At 48.3% G+C, this 19,112-nt stretch overlaps 1 long non-coding RNA gene across 2 annotated transcripts in view; it reads left to right on the forward strand.

The window, feature by feature from the left end:
• The window catches only part of LOC129213032 (uncharacterized), a 112,697-nt gene that overhangs the window by 73,350 nt on the left and 20,235 nt on the right, over positions 1-19,112 (forward strand). For both annotated transcript variants that reach the window (XR_008579343.1, XR_008579342.1), the window contains one exon: positions 15,861-15,970. This is a non-coding gene — a long non-coding RNA (uncharacterized LOC129213032). The remainder of the gene's footprint in view (positions 1-15,860; positions 15,971-19,112) is intronic.

Here is a 19,112-nt window from a genome sequence, read left to right on the forward strand (position 1 = left end):
AAGCAGGCAAAGGGAATGAAGTCCCAGGAGATGCATGTGACTGAAACCACCTTAAACTGTAACATTGCTGCTGTAACTTCTCTCATGGTGCCCTAGCAGGGCATGTGCGTGTTTGCTGCAGTGATCACTACCTGAGAGCCCCCATCAAGTCTGGCAAGTCCCCCTGAGGGTTCCCAGCAGCTCAAGGTGCCTGGGCTGTAAATAGCCATTTTCTGGCCATTGTGTCTCCTCATCTACACAACTCCCCTTGAGATAGTTGGGGCAAGGACAGCCATTCCCAAAGAAATGCTTGTCTGCACGGAGAACTGCAAAACCCACATGTGAACTCCTGCCAGGTGGACTGCAGCAGTCCCAAGCCCTCAGTGCTGCGTCTCTCCAAGAGAGGCAGTGACTGGACTGGGAAGAACGCCGATAATGCGGCCCCAGTGCCTGCCTATGCTCTGACTTGGTACCCTGTGCTGCTTCACGTCGGGAGTGCAACAGTGCAGGGTCCCTTGACTGGCCTGGGCTTAACCCCCAGCATAGCACTGGGGCTGCTCACCAGTGGCATAGCTTGTGTGATTAGCTCCTTCCTCACCGTGTCCCTTGGGCCCCATGGAGTGTGGGGTTGTCCCTGCCCACAGGGAAGCACCCCTAGCTCTGCACGTGCTTCTAGCGGCTCCTGGCTTGCTGGAGAAAAATCCCTGCAGCCCCTTGGGGAGTTCAGCTGCGTGCGTGCTTTGGCTCCCAGTTCCTAAATGTTGCATGCCCTTATGTTCTATGCAATTTTAAAGTGCATTTCACCAAGAGATGCCAGAAGTAAATAAGAAAACACAGGTAAGCTTAAGAACAGGGCTGCTGCCTGCACATCTGTGAGCACCTGATACAGTCCAGACCTTGGGCCATGCTTTGTCCTGCTCATGAGGAACACAGCAGGCCCAGACAGCATTGCAGTGTTTTGCTTCAGGGGAACATGGAAGAAACTAATGTTTTTAATGGTTTCCATTTTTCTAACCAATTAATTTGCAAAAGACATAGACATGAAGCTGAATTAATCAAGACCGCACAGAAAAGGAATATTAAAAAAGCGATGCTGCCAAGGGAAGGACTTCCTTCTTCAGCCCATGACAGCTTCACCAGTGAGCCGGGCACTCCATGCTGGACACACAGCTCTTCCTGCAAAGCTGGGAGTGTTTCACGTGCATCTAAAGTGATTTTTGATCATTCACGTGATGGTTATGACACATGGTCCTTTCAGACTAAGGCCAGCATAGATGCTGCTGCTCAACTCTCCAGAAACGTGCCCAGACCTGCTGTTTACACCACGTGCTCAGGGTGCCGTGCTCAGGCTGGGTTGCCTGGGGCAGGCAGCTTGTGGTCAGTGCCTCTGGCAGCCCCTTGCCTCCCTTCCCCTAACCACCGGGGTTTGAGTGACTGCCTGCTTCTCCTGAGGTCTCAGGGTCTGCTGGTTTACCATGGCTGTGCTTCACGTGGAGGTCCTCAGCTTTACAATGAGATACTTCCAGTGTTCCCAGAGGAGTGGTTTTGGAAGAGCCAAGCTGTCAGGACAGGATGGCACAGCATGATGATGCAGCTGGCTGGCACCCCAGTCTGTAACCCCCGGAGAGGGGCCAGCCCTCCTGGACATGCTTTGGGAGGAAGGGGTATGCATGCTGCCAGTTTTCAGGCAGAAAGGTGAGAACAGGACTATTAAAAACATGTTCCCATCGAATGGAGATATAAAACACTACGTGTTTATGGAGTAGATTAGGTGCTTCGTTTAGCAGCTTATAGAGGTCAAGCTTGTGGTTCTTAGGGGCCTGCTCCTCACCCCATACTTTTTTCAAGGAGAGAGGAGCCCTTCATCATGGCAAACTCTGCTCAGAAAGCAGCAGCACTGGTGCAGCAGCTGGTGGGGGACAACCTCATCAGCAGCAGAACAGTCTGAACAGCAGCAGAACAGGCAATTCAGTGATCCAGGCTGGTGCAGACCATCTGAAAATGGGATGACATTTGAATTGCAAGACACGTACCCTGCTTCCTTGGCTGGGTATCCATCTCCTGGAGTGTCAGTCTGAGAAGCGATGCGTGGTGAGGGTCACCCCAACAAAGCCAGCGCATCCAGCAATGGATAAGTATGTGCAGCAGAGACTTCAGCCAGGAGTTGTGCATGTAGTTCTCCTTGTGGAAGTGGCAGCTGAGAGCAACGTGGAGTGTTATCCACTACTGACAAATGTAGAGCAAGGCACACTGGAATGAACAATCTGAATTATTCATGTATCTTACAGGTTCTGAATTAAGTGCAACATTGTTGCAGGCAAGCCAAGGAAACTCTGTTCAATGTGTACCAGTAGTCAAAATACAAAACATTATGTAAGAATTCACAGGAAATGTGATAAGAAACAATATTTGGTGCATCGCAACTTCATGTAAATGGCTCCTCCACTCTTGCTTTGCATACTGAGTCCTTGATCATTTCCCTCTCCAAAAGGCACTGCAGATAGAGCAGAGAGGGAGAGATGGACATGAAAACTGATGCAAGATAAATGTGTTTTGGCTGACTTGGGCAGGGACAAGTATAAAAGGGGACATGAGAGAAGAGACAAGCATCTTTGTTCAGAGGATATAATGTCCTAGCATCACAATATCATACGATATAGATAGTGTATTTAGGAGGTTTTCCCTAGATACACTGTCTAAAGAGAAATTGGCCTCTGAAAGGCACTAGTTATTTCTAAGCAATGAAATCTGCTCTAGGAACATAAAGCTTTTGCAAACTGCTGTCCAAACATTGTCTCATCCATCATGACATGTAGCCAGTTTATCTGATGCTCTTCATTCTTCTCTTCTGCTATCAAACTGAAAACTTCTCATAGCAGGGGAAAATGCACCAACACCTTCTCTACATGGAGTCCATGATTCCTCCAGGAAAACTGGAGCAAATTGTAATATCCTATTCAAGACCAGACTTGTAGAAACTTGTTACCATTTACTTTGTCACAGCAAGATGCCTCATTTTCAGTACTATCAATCATTTTTATGACATCACCAGCAAAATATTGCACTTGTTTTTCACCATCTTGCATGATGAACACAGGAAATCCCTTTCAGGAAGGCCGGCAGAGTCCTAATCTCAGTCTACTTCCCAGTGAGTATACCAAGCACATCTTGATTAAAGAAGGGAACCTCACTGTTTTCATTTCCACCCGCAGATGCTGTTTGATAGTAGATATTGTCACTGCAATGCTCTATTGGTTTGCATATTCAGCTAATGAAAGACGTAAAGTTATCTCTATTGCAGTAAAAGATAGGTCTTGCTAGAAGCAAATGTGTACGTGGAGCCTCTTCAGGATAATTCTGCAGAAGATTTGGAGTTCATTTGTACCGCGTGCCTTTTCTTTATAGATAAGCAATGTTTTTTTCCAGCCAAATTACACTTTTTAAATAATTGTGCATATGTGCCTGTGTGACGGTGTCATAAAGAAGCACAGTTAGGAAACAACTAGTTCTTGAATTACGGTAACATGTCTGCTCCCAGCATACAGAGTTGCCCTATCAGTATGGATGAGGGTTCAACAGGATTTGTGTATTGCTGTGTGTGCTTGCAGCCAAGGGTCGCGCTACGCTACCTGGAGGAGGAGTGCTGAGCAGGTGGAGAAACAAGAAGGATGAATTTCCAGGAGTGTGCACCCTGCGGTGTCCAAACCGATGTCCAGAGACAGGACTTTGGCTGATCTGGTTTGCTGATCCTTGTGAAGACAGTTCTGAGACTGAAAGCAGGCTTTGTCCATTTACAAATGGATGTAGGTGAGCATGTAATGAGGGACTGCTCAGTGCCCAGTTAACCAGAGAGTGAAGGCTCAGGGAGGTAAATGCAGAGAGGAGAGGGCTCCTGTCTCCTTTGAGTATGGCAGGTCTCCAGACCTCCTATAAAGGTCTCTAGCAAGAAGGGGGAAAAGGGAGCAGGGAGAGGGATTCCTCAGTGGACATTTGGAAAGCTTTCAGTGCTCTGTCGTTGGCATTTAATTAATAGACGGTCTGTAATCCTTGAACAGAGAGGTGTCTTCTGCAATCTTGTCAAATAGACTGTTTTAAACAAATCAAGGATTAATAATGTTCCTTAATATTAAAGGTCACCAAGAAAGTACAACTGAATGCTCAAATCCCCCCAGGAGACTTGGAACAAGGGATTGTAAAAGAACTGGAAGAACAGAAAAATAGCGCTAACCGGTACAAGAGAGATCCTTGGTTCACTGTGGGGTTGCTGGAAGTGTGGAAATGGGGGCTCAAGCCTCATCCCCAGTGGATCTGTTCCCATGAAGTTCTCCTGAGCGGCAGAGGCCATGTCTCCCGAAGGCTTGCCGGTGCATGCTTTCCCAAGTGGGCTTCCCTCTCTCAGCTCTGCTCACAGTCCTCTTGCAGGATGGTGTGGGCAGGACTCTCCATGGCTCTTTTTCTTCCGCGACTGCCTCCTTCCATTTTGGTGACCCATTGACGGCCAGAAGGGAGGTCCAGTAGCTTGAAGTCAGCCCCACCAGGGCTCAGCCTTGCAGAGAAGCTTGTGTTTCTGGGTAGGACAGTGCTGGGAGTCTGTGTGGGCACAGGGTGAGGATCTGCCCTGCAGTCCTGTGGTGCTGCCCGAGCAGGAGACCGAGGAGGCAGACAGGTGGGGATGCTCCGTGCAGTGTTACCATTGCACAGGTAGAGCTCTGCGTTTCTTGGGGAAGAGAGAAAAACAGCAGTAAAATTTCCCTTAGGACTGCTGTAATGGGTTAAGTTCTTTTATTACATTACATCTAACTGTGGATTTTCTGAGAGAGGAAAGGCAAGTAGGAGACTGGGTCTCTGAACAAGGCTTGTTCGTCTGGTTCATCTGTTCATAATCCCATTAATACTTAGTGCGTATTTGCTGCACTGCGTTTGACAGAAAGTATCAAAAATGATCACAACTTGCTTTCCTGGAGACTTTATCAGTTACCCATCTAGAAACACCACTATGCCCTACATCATCCCCACAGTCTCCCTTCCCTGTGGTCATACAGAGAATCGCTTGACCTCTGCCATCCTGTAACTCCACAATGATTACAACGCAGTCACCTGTATTTTGCCAGCTGGAGATATCTGTTGTCACGAACTCAGGGTTATGCAAGTGCTCCCTAGGGGGATCACTGGAAAACAGAGATTTATTTGTGTGGCAATAATTGAGAAGCTCATTTTATTCCAGTAAGGATCTTTCAACCACAATCAATTTCACATGCCATCATAAATAATGGAGGTCAGCAGAGCACTGTGAGTGCTTCAGCAAGCTCTGTTGACAATGTTAAAATGCAATAAACAGCAGAGAGATGCAGCTCTGCATGAGTGGGTGTACATTAATACTTGTTTAGAGAGTGTTTGATTGGCAGATCTAGTTCTTTTAGGATCTTTCTGATGGAAAGTACTTCATATTTCTGCAGTTTGGCTATTGGGGTGGCTTGTCTAATTCCCTGGGCACCATGTGGCAGCAGGACAGTCCAGCTCCCCGGTCAGGGCAGGGAGAGAGGCAGTGGCTGCTCCAGCCATGCTGCGTGGCTGGGGATTGGTGCTCGCTTCTCCAGGAGGCTGATGCTTCACACCTGCGTGTGTCTTTTTTTAAACCTGGGTGCTTTACCTCGATCGGTGTGCATTCTTTAAGTGGTCAGTCCTGAGGCAACAGTAAAGCCCACAGAAATTAGAGAAGTACACCAAATCACAATTCCCAAATTTCATTCCAGCTGCCCCTCAGCATGGTCTCTCCTGCTCTGGCATCGCTCACAGTCACTTTTAGAAAAGTGAATTTCATTTCCAATTTTCCTACCTTTTTCCTCCAAATCTAATTAGACATTATTTGAATATCCCATGTGTTGTCCCTATACGGGGGCTTATGGGCTGTGATCAAGTCACCTCTTAAACTTCCCTTTGATGTGCTGAATCTGTGGAGTAACTTTAGTCTTTCACTGCACAGCAGGTTTTGTGGATGTGAAACTGTTCTTGCTGTACATTGAACCTCTTTAAGTTTTAAATAACTGGGGGAGGCTCTGCCTCTGTTTCCTGGAAGCTTGTGTATCCTTGGCCCAGCTGGCACTATTTGTGCTTGCTGGAAGTGTCTCCCCAAAACGTGGCAGCCACTGTAAATGCTGAGAGTGCAGAAGAGCCACTCAGGAGTATCCGTGCTAAGGCCTGCTCCTTGTGCTGCTGATACGCAGTGCTTTGGAATATAAAACATGGAAATAATTAAGTAGATTAATTAGCTAATGTTTGCACAGGACCTGGAAAATATAAAGCACTATATAATTGCTAAATACAGTAGATTAATTAGTTAATGTTTACACAGCGCTTTGTAAATATAAAGGCAGCATGGCAGTGCTAAGTGTTATTATTAATTAAGTTTTCACTATTTGTAGGATTCATTACGGGCAACGCTACCACCAAGCATTTAGTTTTCCAGTTTTGCTGAATGCATCCTGGCTCGCAAGCTCCACAAGAGCAAATGACGTGCAGGTCCCGCTTCAGGGAACAGTGGTGGGGTGTGATGTGACCATGCCTGTCTTCCAAGGACAGGTCCTACCGCAGACAGGAAGCATGAGTGATACGGTCACAACCATGGAGCAGGTCAGCGGCAGGGCTGATGGTAGAGCTGAGGTTTGAAACTGCACATTGCCTGGCGTTGCCCTGTGTCGCCGTCAGCGGGTGGGTGGCAGCCGGTCCCTCCGCAGCCTGTCACAACCAAAGGTAACAAGCACGGTGGCAGTGCTGTGATATCCAGATATTTATCTTACTGTTCAGTGTGAACAGCCTGCTTAGAGCTTGGGGCGAACCGCAGGAAACTGGTGACCTGAGTGGAAGATCCCTGAAGTCTTAGCTGGAAATTACCGCAGAACAAAAGTCTTTGCGTTGTGTTGGTGCCTATTACTGCTTCTTTGTTTCCCCCAAACTCATCTGGATGCTGTGAAGACTGATTCTGATAGCTATATGCTGGGATTAATTCATCCTGATTTAGACATTCAGAGGGGGCATGCTAGGGCTGGGAGGGGGCATGGAGCAGGAGGATGGGGATGTAACGGCACCAGCCTTGCAGCAGAGTCCGCTGGCTTGCTGCACAGTGTTCCCATTGCTGCTCTCATGCTTCTTGCCTGGAAGACCACATGAGCTCTTTCCTTGGGGCTCTAAGAAACCCTGCTTTTGGCTTGCATCCTAGGGTGGTTTGTGCATGCACTTGGGCTATTTGGGAATGGAAGACTTATGATTATAGCTGGATGCAGTCAACTATATATAAAAGTAAACACACGTTGCGCTGTCAGAGGGCCCAACATGAAAACAGCAGTTGCTGTCTCGTTTGTCTCTTTTAGCTGTCTGTGGCAGCTGTTGAGAAGGGCTCGTGGATTCTGCCCTTGGGTGTAATTTAGATGCAGTAGTTCCTGTGCAAATCTGCAGTATGTGAAACCCTTTAATACATGTATTTCCTGTGGACCAATGTAAATTGCTTGAAAAGGCTGAAGCAACTCTTAGGAACTGTGATGACCTCTTTTTTTACATACAGTTTACTTCAATAAGAAATCCATACCACCCCCTGTGACTAATAACTACAGCAAAGAATTAAAAGCTTCCTTTCATCTTTCTAATTTTCTTTACGCTGTCTTGTCTGTGGAGCTCAAAACCAATTCAGCAGTTCCTGTATTATGCTTAGAACAATGTCTCCAGATTCTTTTTTTTTTTTAAACAGCAAAGGAGGCAAATTACTAGCCATCCATTCATTAAAAAGCTGGTATTTTACTATTCCCCTGTCTTCTACATGTGCCTGGTATTTTCTGCAGAATCCAAGGGGATTTTTAAAAGCCTGCCAGGCGTGTGAGCTTACCACACAACCACTTCCAAGAAGTACATTGCAACCTTGGTGTACTCCTGCTCTGCAAAAGAGAACAGATATATGAAACTAACTCCGTATTTATTAGCAGATAGAAACTTCTCTGGTCTGTACATTTATTTGGGTAGATAATGAGAGCAGGATTTCCCATGCTTGTTCAACAAGTTGTTTCAGTTTGAATTCTGTCCTCCAGACACGTGGTCCTGCACTGTTTATAATGCTCTGGGTCAGTAAGCAGAGGGCACTCTTCTTCCCAGGCTTATGAACCTGGGGAGGAGGTGATGACGTGGTATTGGTGACTGCTGCAGACCTCCTCACAAACACTGCAAACCTGGTGCTTTTCTGCAGAAGCAACTGGGAAAGCGTGTGTTAATCACACCCAACCTTTAATGGGCTGAGGTGGCAGGCAAGCCAGGAGATGCAGGGAAGGTGAGGCTTGGAGTCTTGAGCCAGTGGCCATGTAAGGGAACAGCTTTAGGGGCTGCGTCATATCACCACTGACTGCCCCGTGAGTGCAGGAGCACAAAACCAAGGAAAAAGAATCTGCCCATAAATGAACAGGAAATTTGGAGCCTCCCAAGGTTCACTGCCTGCCCTGCTCCATTCCCAGTTTACTCTGATCATCTTCTCCGTTTCTTGCTATGCATTGTGCTGGTCCTGATGCGTAGGACTGTGGCTGTCGGCAGAGCAGGACGTGCAGAGACCCTGGGATGTCCTGCTCCAGCTCTGGAGGTAGGACCTTGGTCTTTTGTTCATCTGGAAGCCATGCGCTGCCATTGCTCTGGCTGGCTCCCTCCCAGCACTGCATGCCCAGGCATCAGTCTGTATATGGAGGCATAGCAAAAGCCATTCTTGGCTTTTAGTCACTGATGTTCTGGGTGGTAAATGGCAGAGGGAACAGCGTTACTTTGCTGAGCATGTGAGGAACACTTAACACCCAGGCAAAGCTGAGCAAATCTGTGCTGCAGGGACGTCATCTGACCCCACACTGGTGCGTCCTTCCAAGGAGGCGAGGAGCTGCCCGTGCAGGCTGTGCCAGTGCCAGGGCACGCGGCTTTGTGGGAGAAGGCGTGAGGATGTGCTGTGTCTCTGGGAGATGCAAGTCCAAAGGGAGTTGGCAGCTCTGGGAGCCAAGGCAGCCAGGCAGGCTGCTGCTAATGACACTGCCTTTGACACATACATTACTGATTTCTTCATCTGTCACAGAGCAGCGCCTCTACCATCTGCTGTCACTTAACACTTGGAGATGGGCTTCCCAGTGCCTTTCCCCCACTTCTGTTCATCTCTCTTTTTGCATTTCCGTCTTTGCAGAGAGCAGAAATGTATGAAGAGCTGGAGGCTTATGGGAAGGGAATGGGGAGGGAGTGCAGTCCTTCCCTGAATGGCAGCCAGCGCCTCACAGCTGGCACCAAGGGTGCTCCTGTCTGCAGCCTGTGCCCTGCCCTGCACCAGGGAGCTGTGCTGATGTGCCCATGGGCTCAAAACTGACAGAGTGCAAGGGCAGAGATCTGAGAGGAGCTTCCTCCGTGTGCTGAGGAAATTGCTCTTTCTTCAGCTGCTCTTCTAGATGCTTGGAGAGTTGTGGCTTGTTGCAGGTATGGGCAGACATCCTTGCCACATGATGGTCTGTGCTTGTTTATTTGCTCTGTGCTTGCAGGACCATGATGTTTTCTGTCCATCAAGACCTTTGTGAAAATAGGCTTTGTGAAATAGCCAGCAGGTGAAAGCACAGAATTTTCTTATTAACTATATCCTTGGTTTATTCCAACAATTTCTTCCTTGGATTCAGTGGCAAAGATGTACAGGAGGTCTGAAGCAGCTGCAATTCAGCAGGGAGGGAAGAAGAGTGCCAGGCGCGGGGAGGCATGGAGCAGGCAGGCAGTCCCGTTGCAGTGGGGATGCTCTGCAACGCGTGGTTGCCAGGCAAGAGGGAATGGCTTTAAAGAACATCTTTATTAGGGTACACTACTTAGCATCAAAGAAATGTCAGGGCTGCTCTATTCTGAGTCCCTGCCTAAGGCACTAAACTAGCCTGTCATTCAGCAGTCTGAGTACAAACTAGAAGAACCACCGGCAGGGTCCTGGAAAGATTTATTTTTCCACATTTAATTGCCCTTTTTGCTTTGTAAACATAAAGGTTGAAGCTTAAACTCTGACAGCTCCAGTAGCCTTTTTCTTATCTCCTTAAAAAAAATGACATTCAGCTTGTTAGATTTTTCTTTTACTGCAGTCCAAAATCTCACAAAATCTGCACAACTTTTTTTTAAAGATCATTGAAGCATTGCAGTACTCACTTTGGGAAAAACCCTTCAGCTCACAAAAAGACAAAAGCTGGAGCCTGAAGAGCCAAGACCTTTCCCCATAGCAATGCAGGATAAAAATGCTTGGTCAAAAGAGGCAGAGCAAGCAATCAGCATTCCACCTTTTTCACTGGGAGCAGCTTAAAGCATGCTTATCTCCTCCTGTTATTGTTCCAGAAAGAAATGAAAAGACCAAAGACAGGAGAAAAAGAAAAGCAAACGTTAAAAAGCAAAACTGGATGTATCATAGTAGCCTGAAAACTTCCTGAGTTTAGTTCCTTCTCTGAAATGGGCTCCCCGCACCTGAAGAAGGTCTTCCCTGGGGTGGTGGAGCTGCAGGCTGTGCTGCCCTGCGGACTGCACATTTCCTCAGCTGTGAGCACTGTGACTATGGCAGCACTTGTCCCAGGTCAGGGCTTTGAGCTGCTCCCTGCCTGCAGTTATTCATGGTGAGAGAGATGCACATCCTGGATTGTTTCAACAGAGAAGTCTTTTTTTGAGCTACAGCTTGAAGGAAGTGCCTCATTTTTTGGGGTGGGGGTGCCTGTTCCCTCCATCTGACATGAAAACGGCGCTGTCACCTCACCACCACCTTCTCTGTGGAGTGGTGTCCTGGCCCAGGCTCCGCTTCCATCTGCCTGCAGGAGATGGGGAGCAGGGACTGGTTCTGCCTCTGGCCCCGGGGCCAGACCCCCTGCTCCTCGCACTGCACTGCACAGACACTGTGCACGTCCTCTTCTATGTACCCAGCCTCGACTGCGCTCAGCTACCTTTGGCTTACTGAGTTGTTTCGATTAACAACTGACAGGGCGATCAATATTGTCTTGCATTTCAGACCCTAAGCACACATGCAATCTGCAGGAGCGGCAGCTCTAACAGGCCGTGGGTCTGGGCCAGATGAAGAGGGATTTTTCCTGCCTGTCCTCCCTGGTACTCTTTCCCATTTGCTGTGGAGTCACGCAGGATGTTCTGTGATCCTGGAGGTAGCCCTTCATCTTAATCAAATGCAACATGCTTTCTGTTTCTATAAGGACAGGCTGACCCAGACTGTGCCTAAAAGTAGGTCTTAATCAAGACCAGTGCAGGAGATTCCTAAATTTGCTGGTAGGATGCTATAGGTGTGATCCCGCACGGATTATTTTATGGTGTCTGGCGTTGCTGCACTTTGCTGTGTGCTGAAGTTGACTGAAACAAAGCCAGTTCAGAAACAATTCAAGCTTTTTACATACAGAACAGAAATGTAGAAAAATCCTTGAAAAACATTTTGAGCAAATCCTTTGATTCAAACTGTAAGCTTGAAATGACAAATGGGAGAGAGAAGCTTCAGGAGAATCTATGTCTATCACAGATCCTTCATCTCCCCATTGTCATCAATAAGGCAGCAACAATGATTGGCAAACTCTAATTACCATTTACTCTGCAGAGCTGAGGGCTGTGCTTTGTGGTGCTTGAGGAATAGCTGTCACAGCTGTTACAGTGAACATGTCTCTGTTAAGTTCTCTACCTTCTTTATCTTCCAGTTTGCCCAAAATTAAATATTGGTGTTATTCAGGTGGGGCTTTCACCAAGATGTTGAAAGAGGACAGCTCTGCAGCAGGTCAATGTATCATTGTCCTTTCCACAACATCCCTATCTATGGGTACTGTAGTCATGAGGCCCCATGGTTTTTGTAATAATCACATATTTCTTCCTCTTCCTTCTCCATCCCTGGTGGTGGGCTGGACACGTTCCAAAACTCCTGCCTGGTCCCTCATCTCATGGCCGATACTGATGGCTCACTGCAGCCCACAGGGAAAGCAGGTGGAGTGTTGCTGTTTCTGAAGATTTACTGTCTGCCCCTGGGTGTGCTTTGTTGAAGGATGAGTCTGGGGTTCTTCGCTTTCATTTTTTTCAGGCTGCTGAGTGGTTTGTCCATGCAAAATCCTTTGGTGTTTCTTCATACAGACAATTATGGACTGTTGGTTTGGATGCACAGAGTGTGAATGGGTGCGTGCTCCCTGGTGACTGTCAATTGGCTGGGAATTCAGACAGGTTAGTGAGGATGAGATTATCTCTCATTGCTGACTCATTTAAAATTTGGCATCTCCTTGGGTTCAAATGCATTTGCTGTATTTGTCTCCTTCCAGAGTCTTGTATTCCTAGAGCTTCTGTTCAACTACCAGCCATTAGTTATGTAGATGCTCCAGACATACTGGGGATCTGACACCAGAACAGTTCTCTGAGCAAAGATTTAGCTCCGTAATGAATTTGTCACTTCCTTATTGGGCTAAATAGTGAATACCAAGCAACAAGGCATTACTATCAGTTACTGTGACATCCCTCTTGGGGTCAAGCAGACCAGCAACCCAACGTCACTGAGCTGTCAGTGTCCTTTTTCGCAGAACATCTCACATACTTTCCCGTAGCTTTTCTATCCAGTGCATATTTTAGTTCCTGTGCTTCATGGTTCACATGTAGTACTCAGTTCCTGTCTCTGTTGTAGGCTTTAGTTTTGTTCATGCAGATATATTTGATTGCTTCCTGGCCTACACATTTTCCCTACTGTTTAATAGTGGATATGAATTTAACCAGAGGTGTGTAGGTGCAAGTAGAAGAACCTTGCGTAGATGCTCCCTAGTTTTCAGTGGACCACATTGCTCCCCTCTTTAATTAGCCTTGTTTTAGCTGCCTGCTCTTGTTGTATTTCTCCCTCAGCCCATCAGATACTTCATTTCTCTTGCAAGATGCTCAGCTGATAAGCATCTTAGCTCTTCACCAGACAGCGTGTGTGCTTGTTAGCTGCCAGCCAGCTGATTATGATTAGACTGTAGTTTTGATAGTTGTTTCCTGTCTTTCAAGCCTGAACAGATGGCATGCTACTCCCAGTGCAAGCTTTGACTTTCATAGTACTTCATGGCTTGGCCAAATGGCAGTTGTGTAGTCTGCACATGTGAAGCTTCTCAAGGGGATCCTTGCAAAGAGAGAGGAGCAACTGTCCCCTCTAAGGACCCTGCAAAGTTAGTATCCACTTTAGAGGAGTGCTGGGATTGTTTTGTTTATTGCATGCAGTCCTCCAAACCATAGTTTTGTTCCCCAGCTTGTAAGTCTGTTGCTGATATGCTGTCAGTATCATATTTAGGGTCTGTATTTTAGAAAACGAATAGCGTTATGTCTGATAAGAGATGCTACTTTCAGATTTTATGTTCTAGGATCAACACACTATATGTTTGCAGAACGGTCAACCACCTCTTTGTAAGAACAAGACAAGGAGATCTTTTTCTATCATGAAAAGAAGAATCATTCTATGTTTGCCAGCAAATGCTAGACTATGTTGGTGTCTGTCTGCATGGCTTTAGCAAGGGACTAGAGTTGGTTAGAGGTTGTGAGCAAAAGGGCAAATGAACAGGGAGCCTACAGAGGCCTGGTAATAGATTTGCTCCCTGGATTTCCAGATCTCCTTTTTCCTTTTCAGTTCTACCATGTCAAGTTTTCATGTCTATCTGTGTTGGACCCGCAGCCCTAAGTAGATCTCTAGCCACTGCACGGCATAACTTGACTGGGCTCCTTCTGTCCCTGCCGTTATGTGGGGCTTGCATCAGCGACAGGAGCCCTCCGTGCCTCCCGGCTGAGGATGCCAAGGAGATGGGGAGGGTCTAGTGGCGACAGAGCTGCCGGGAAGGGACTCCCCCTCAACAGTTCAGTGGACTTGGGAAGAATCCTGACTGCCTTGCAAAGATCCTTGAAATGAATGATCATTGAACGTGGCCACTGTCTGCCAAAAAACAGCATCTCTCCAGCACCTAGTCCTGTAAGAAAACAGCTCCTTCTTATGAAATAATAAGCTTTCATCTCTTCATTTATTGCATTGCATGAGAACAACTGGCAGCCTGCACACATGAGCCAATTTATTAACTAAATCTCATTTACTAACTGGGAACAAATTCTTTTTACTTGTAGCTGCCGAATACAAATGAGGTTGGGCTTCAGAGCTGCCCAGGTGACAGGCAGCTTCCTTGGCCCATTTGTCCTTGTGTCAATGGCAATGTCACTCTGCCAGTAGTAAACCTCTCTTCTGATGGACCCTGCTAGACATGAGTGGGTTGCTGAGCCCAACCTAATGAATGCTTACACAAGAAGACGACCAGACTCACTAGTAGACCCATCTCTGTGTGCTGAGTTGGAAGTGGTCTGTTCCAGCTCGGAGGAACACATCACCAGCACTGGCAATCATTTCTTCCAAAATGTGTGCCCTGCCCAAGTAGCTGAGAGAGAAGGGACAGCCTTGGAGTGGGCAACTTCCTAAGGGTGGCCATCAGCCATGCCCTGTGCCCAGTCCTGACAGGCATATCTGGAATCACAAAGCAATGGAAAGAGCGATGCTATTTGAGCTGTGTGCTGCGTGCAGCAAGGATTGCCCCAATTACACGTTTCTGATGAGGGTCATCTGCTTTACTGCTCCTGATCCAAGCAACAGCATTTCCACTGCTTTCTCAGGAGAAGTTTTCACAGTTTGTGGCCACTTAGTCCTCCTCCCGCAGCACTCACAGCCATGTCTTTCCCTGTGTTCCCCCACCCACTTTGGGTGCCCTTCCCTGGCACAGGGGTACCAGGAGGATTCTTGCGGCAGTGCTGGGGTTGTGCTAGGCATCCATCCTGGCATCCAGGTCTTCCAGTGCCCAGGCTAGTGAAGCCAACTGGCTAGGCAGCCAGAGGAGGGCTGCTCAGGTCGTTTGTAGCCACAGCCAGCTTGCCCTTGCCAGGGCAGCCTGCTAAGTACAGCGTGTAGGGGCTGGGACAGAGCTGCCAGTGTCCGCTCTGACACCAGCTGCCCACCTGGAGCAGAGTGGTGGGTCCCGCATCTCGGCTCAGCTCTGCCGGGGGCACCACCAGGCTGTGGCACAGCGCCGGCTGCAGCAGCGGAGACAGATCCTGTCCTCAGGACAGACTACGGGTTGGCCAGGACAGGCAGACCCCAGGTGGAGGCCGAGGGGAAGGGGTGTCTATCGGCAGGTCTTCATCCTTGGCAGGTCTAGACAGGATTCCCAGACTGCTCACTTTCCTGACGCCCTTCCGCTAGCTCTCCTGTTGGTAATTTTCCCTTATTATATTATTATAACCTCTTAGCTCAGCATTTCCAGCTGTTCCCTGGGGCGGCAGCTTGGATGCCCGCTCCTCTGTTATGTCCTGTGCCTACACACAATTCCCTGATGGTGGGTAAAGGAACCTTTCTAAAACAGACCGGCACTTGGTCCTCAAGAGAAACTCACTGTGCCGGCACTCGCTCTCTGCTGAGAGACAGTCACTGCGAGAACATGGCCTCAGTGAAGGCTTTGTCAGGAGACAAACAGCCGTGTTTGGTTTTGAAATCTCCAGACAGGGTCAGTCTGCTGACAGTGTTTGCTTCCTCTTCATACCTGTCTCCAGGTTTAATGTTTTCTCCCAAGCAGGAAAAAATAACAATAAAGATAATTCTTTTAAAACTGATTATCTGAGAGTACAGATTGTCAAGCTTTATGCTGTTGGATAAATCAAACTAACTGCTGAGAGTTAATTTGTCTGACCATAAAGTGGATTCAATAAGTGTAAAACAAAACTAATTGGTTCTCTTCCATACAAATTTAATCATACTATAAAATGTGATCAATGCAAATAAAAAGCATTGAGTAGGTTAAGTGTCAAGAATCTATAAGGAAAAAAATGGCTTATGTGCTTTCTTGCAGGAATTGAAAACTGGATGGGTTTCCATCTCTGTAGTAATCATCTCACGATGCGGTCCCAGTCTGAATGCACCGAGAGCTGGCCCCTGTGCTGCATGCTGTGTGTGTCAGAGGTAAGCTGTCCCTCAGCCTTTGTAGTTTCTGTGTTCATGGGTTGAAACTGTTGGTGGACTGATACGTGACTCTTGTGAATGCTATGCTTAGACACACAAACCGATGAAACACACTGAGCAAGATGCAGGCCAACAGCCCTTACCTGTGCAGGCTGTCCTACAGCAAAGGGGCAACTGGCACCTCCAACATGGTGCCAAACATGGACACTGTTCCAGAGCTGATGCCAGGCTTTGGGCATGCAAAGCACCAGGACTTCTGCTGTTTGAGCTCTGCTGCACCCCTGCACCCTTCCCTTCCCACCAGGGAGTGGTGGCACTCCTGGGACCTGGGACCCTCGCCCATGTGAGCCCCCTTCTCTGGGCTCTCCATACCTCTCTGATCCCAGAACAGGCACCTGCTGATGATTTCTCCCGAAGAGCTGACTTCATGGCCCTGCCAGGCCTCCTCAGGGGGCTGAGGCACTACCCAGAGCTCCCCGACTCCTTCCAAATAGAGCAAAGCTTGAGCTGAGGATGGGAAGGAGCACTGTGCCATCTCCTGGGGCTCGCCTGGTGTGCACCCTATGTGTTGAGCCTCTTCAGTTGATGTGCAATTGCCAAAGCAGCCATCTGGTGAATTGAGAGGAGGCTGCCAGGACAAGAGCTACAACTCTGCCACAGCATCCTGACAGTGGTTCAAGGCAAATTAGATGCAATCAGCCAAACTGAAACCTTTTAAATTAATCTGTTGAAAGACCTGCTGTGAGAGGCTGACATAGGCTGTAGTTATGGTGATGGCTGGAGTGTGGCTGGGGTTGCGGCTCATGCAGAGAGCTGCTAAATCCCTCAAATACGCAGTTTGCCAAGAGCCGACATCTTTTCTAAAGAGCATCATCTCCTCAGTTTCCCCATGTGGATGTCCAGCTTGGACAAGACATGGAGGAAGGCATCTATAGCTCAGCAGAGAGGAGAGATGAGGAGGGAGGGAAAGGAAAGGAGCAGCCTGAGGCATGTGGGAAATTAAAGGATGCAGCTTCCAGCATGCAGGGTTCTTGCTGTGGAAACTGTCAGAGCTGGGGCAGGGGAGGTTTGGTGACCCAGGACCCCTCTCCTGCCCTGCGGGTAGGGACAGTGGGCAGGACCCCCGGAGGAAGCGCTTGGCTTGCAGTGACCTTTGAGTTCACTGCCACGGCACTCTTGTGGAGGCCTCTGAGATCCCAGGAGAGATGGGGGACGGGAGCGCTGGGGTCAGTGTGGGGATGACTCCCCCGGCCCTGAGCCAGGAACAGGCTCCCTCCTGCACAGGAGGGAGGAGTGGAGGAGCCCTGTGGAGTCACATTCAATGCCCTTGACCCAGGGTGGCAGTCACGCTGGTTTGTCTGCCACTGCCCCACCGTCAGCTGCTGCCCCTGAGTTTCCAGGAGAAGCACAGCTGGGAGCCTCTTGGTATGCCAGGCAACCTGAAGAGCCTGCTTCGCCTCACCTCCTTTCTCCCTCCTCCCAAAATTTTGAGGTTAAGTTCTAATATCTCATAAAACATCATGTTCATATCATAATTTCAGCTTGCAGAAAGCCCCTTCCATGCAAGGGCCAGGATGCATACAAATTGCTGCTCTAAATCTCTAGCTACAATAAAGAAACTTCAGATGCTGACAGTTTACTTGATAAATACCTAATATAGCTTAAATAATTATTTAATGCAGACAAATGGAAAAAGAGAGCATCCATATGCTGTGTTGTAATAAATTACAGCTTGCAACTTGCCGGGCAGTAGCAGCAGCAGCTCTAACGAAGGGCTCCACCACGGCCTGGGAAGGAGGGCTCAGGCTGAGGATTTACTATGGGAAGGCCCTACCTGGAGCTAATGGATGTCGAGTGGCAGACTAATAAGAGACGAGAACCCTCTGTAAGCCAAATTAGTATGGTGCTGATGACCTTGGTGGAGTAAATGAGCGCTTTGTTCTGCCGCCTGCCCCACGCTGGCCATGGGGCTGAGTGCTGGCGCAGTGGGGCAAGCGCAGCCCCAGGACAGGCTGGTGCTGCCAGGAGCTGGCTGGGGGCTGCGGGCAGAGGAGCGTTTCCAGCAGCATCACTCGCCCAGGTGGGAGCAGAGCAGGCGGCCTCCACACAGTCTCTCTGAGCAGCACCTTTCCGCTCTCCGGCGGGCAGCTGCATCCCAGAGCTACTGTGCTACATGCAAGTGCTGCTCGCTGCCTCTGCCTCCTGAGCAAAGCTGCACAGGGCTTACAGAGAGCGCTGCATGAGCATGGGTTAACCTGGAACGGGCAGTGAGTGTCTGTCCCCACAGGAAGGTGCAGAGGTCAGGTTGTTGCTGTAGCCCGGAGGGTTAAAAAAAAAAAAAGAGCCTTAAAAGAGTCTTAAGAGGCAAATGGCTCCTTGTAAGCTGAACAAACTCCCAATGCCAAGGGTGTTGCTCTGCCAGCAGCAAAGGGTGTTCCCTTCTGGAGCCACTCGTGCATTGCATTCCCAGGCTAATTTTGTGGGTTTTATGAGCATAGCTTTCAGTCTTTACCTCCTTTGATCTCCATGGTCAATGATCGCTTATGGGTTTTTGCTTGGCTTTATATGCTCAGTGGTATTTCGGAAAGTGTGCGGATCTCCTCCATGAGCTCTCTGACAGATTACAAGGGCTGCACTTGACTGAGCTCCCAGTGTTCTGCCGTCTCAGCCTTACAGCAACAGAGGGCTGCGGATATGCACCTTTGCATAGCAGAGGATAAACACAGCGGCAAAGATGGAAGATAAGTGGCAATAAAAAGTAAAATGTGGAGTGCCTGCCCTTTAAAATATATTAGGCAGTTTATAAATAAAGCTCTGTATTTTTAAGATGTATGTGGAATTGTTGAGCCTGTAGCCCTTAAGGAATCTGACCTTGAGAAGAAATACAGCTGTGAGCAGTTTTTGAAATGTTCTGGGAATGGACAGACAGGACAAGTGCTCTTGCTTATTATTTCAGCAGCAGGTTAGGTTTGGGGAAGCAACTCAAGCTCCAGCACTCCTCTTGCTATCAGATAACCACAGTGTGCAGTCAGAGGCAGAGAACTTGGGGGTAAAAATACCAAGTGTCTGGTGAGACTTGCAGGGATCCTTAACTCCTGGTAGTCAGGACAGTCTTGGCTGGATTGCTTCCTGTGCTGGTCCT

The sequence above is a fragment of the Grus americana genome, chromosome 15 (assembly GCF_028858705.1).
Source record: "Grus americana isolate bGruAme1 chromosome 15, bGruAme1.mat, whole genome shotgun sequence".
Lineage (NCBI taxonomy): Eukaryota > Metazoa > Chordata > Aves > Gruiformes > Gruidae > Grus > Grus americana.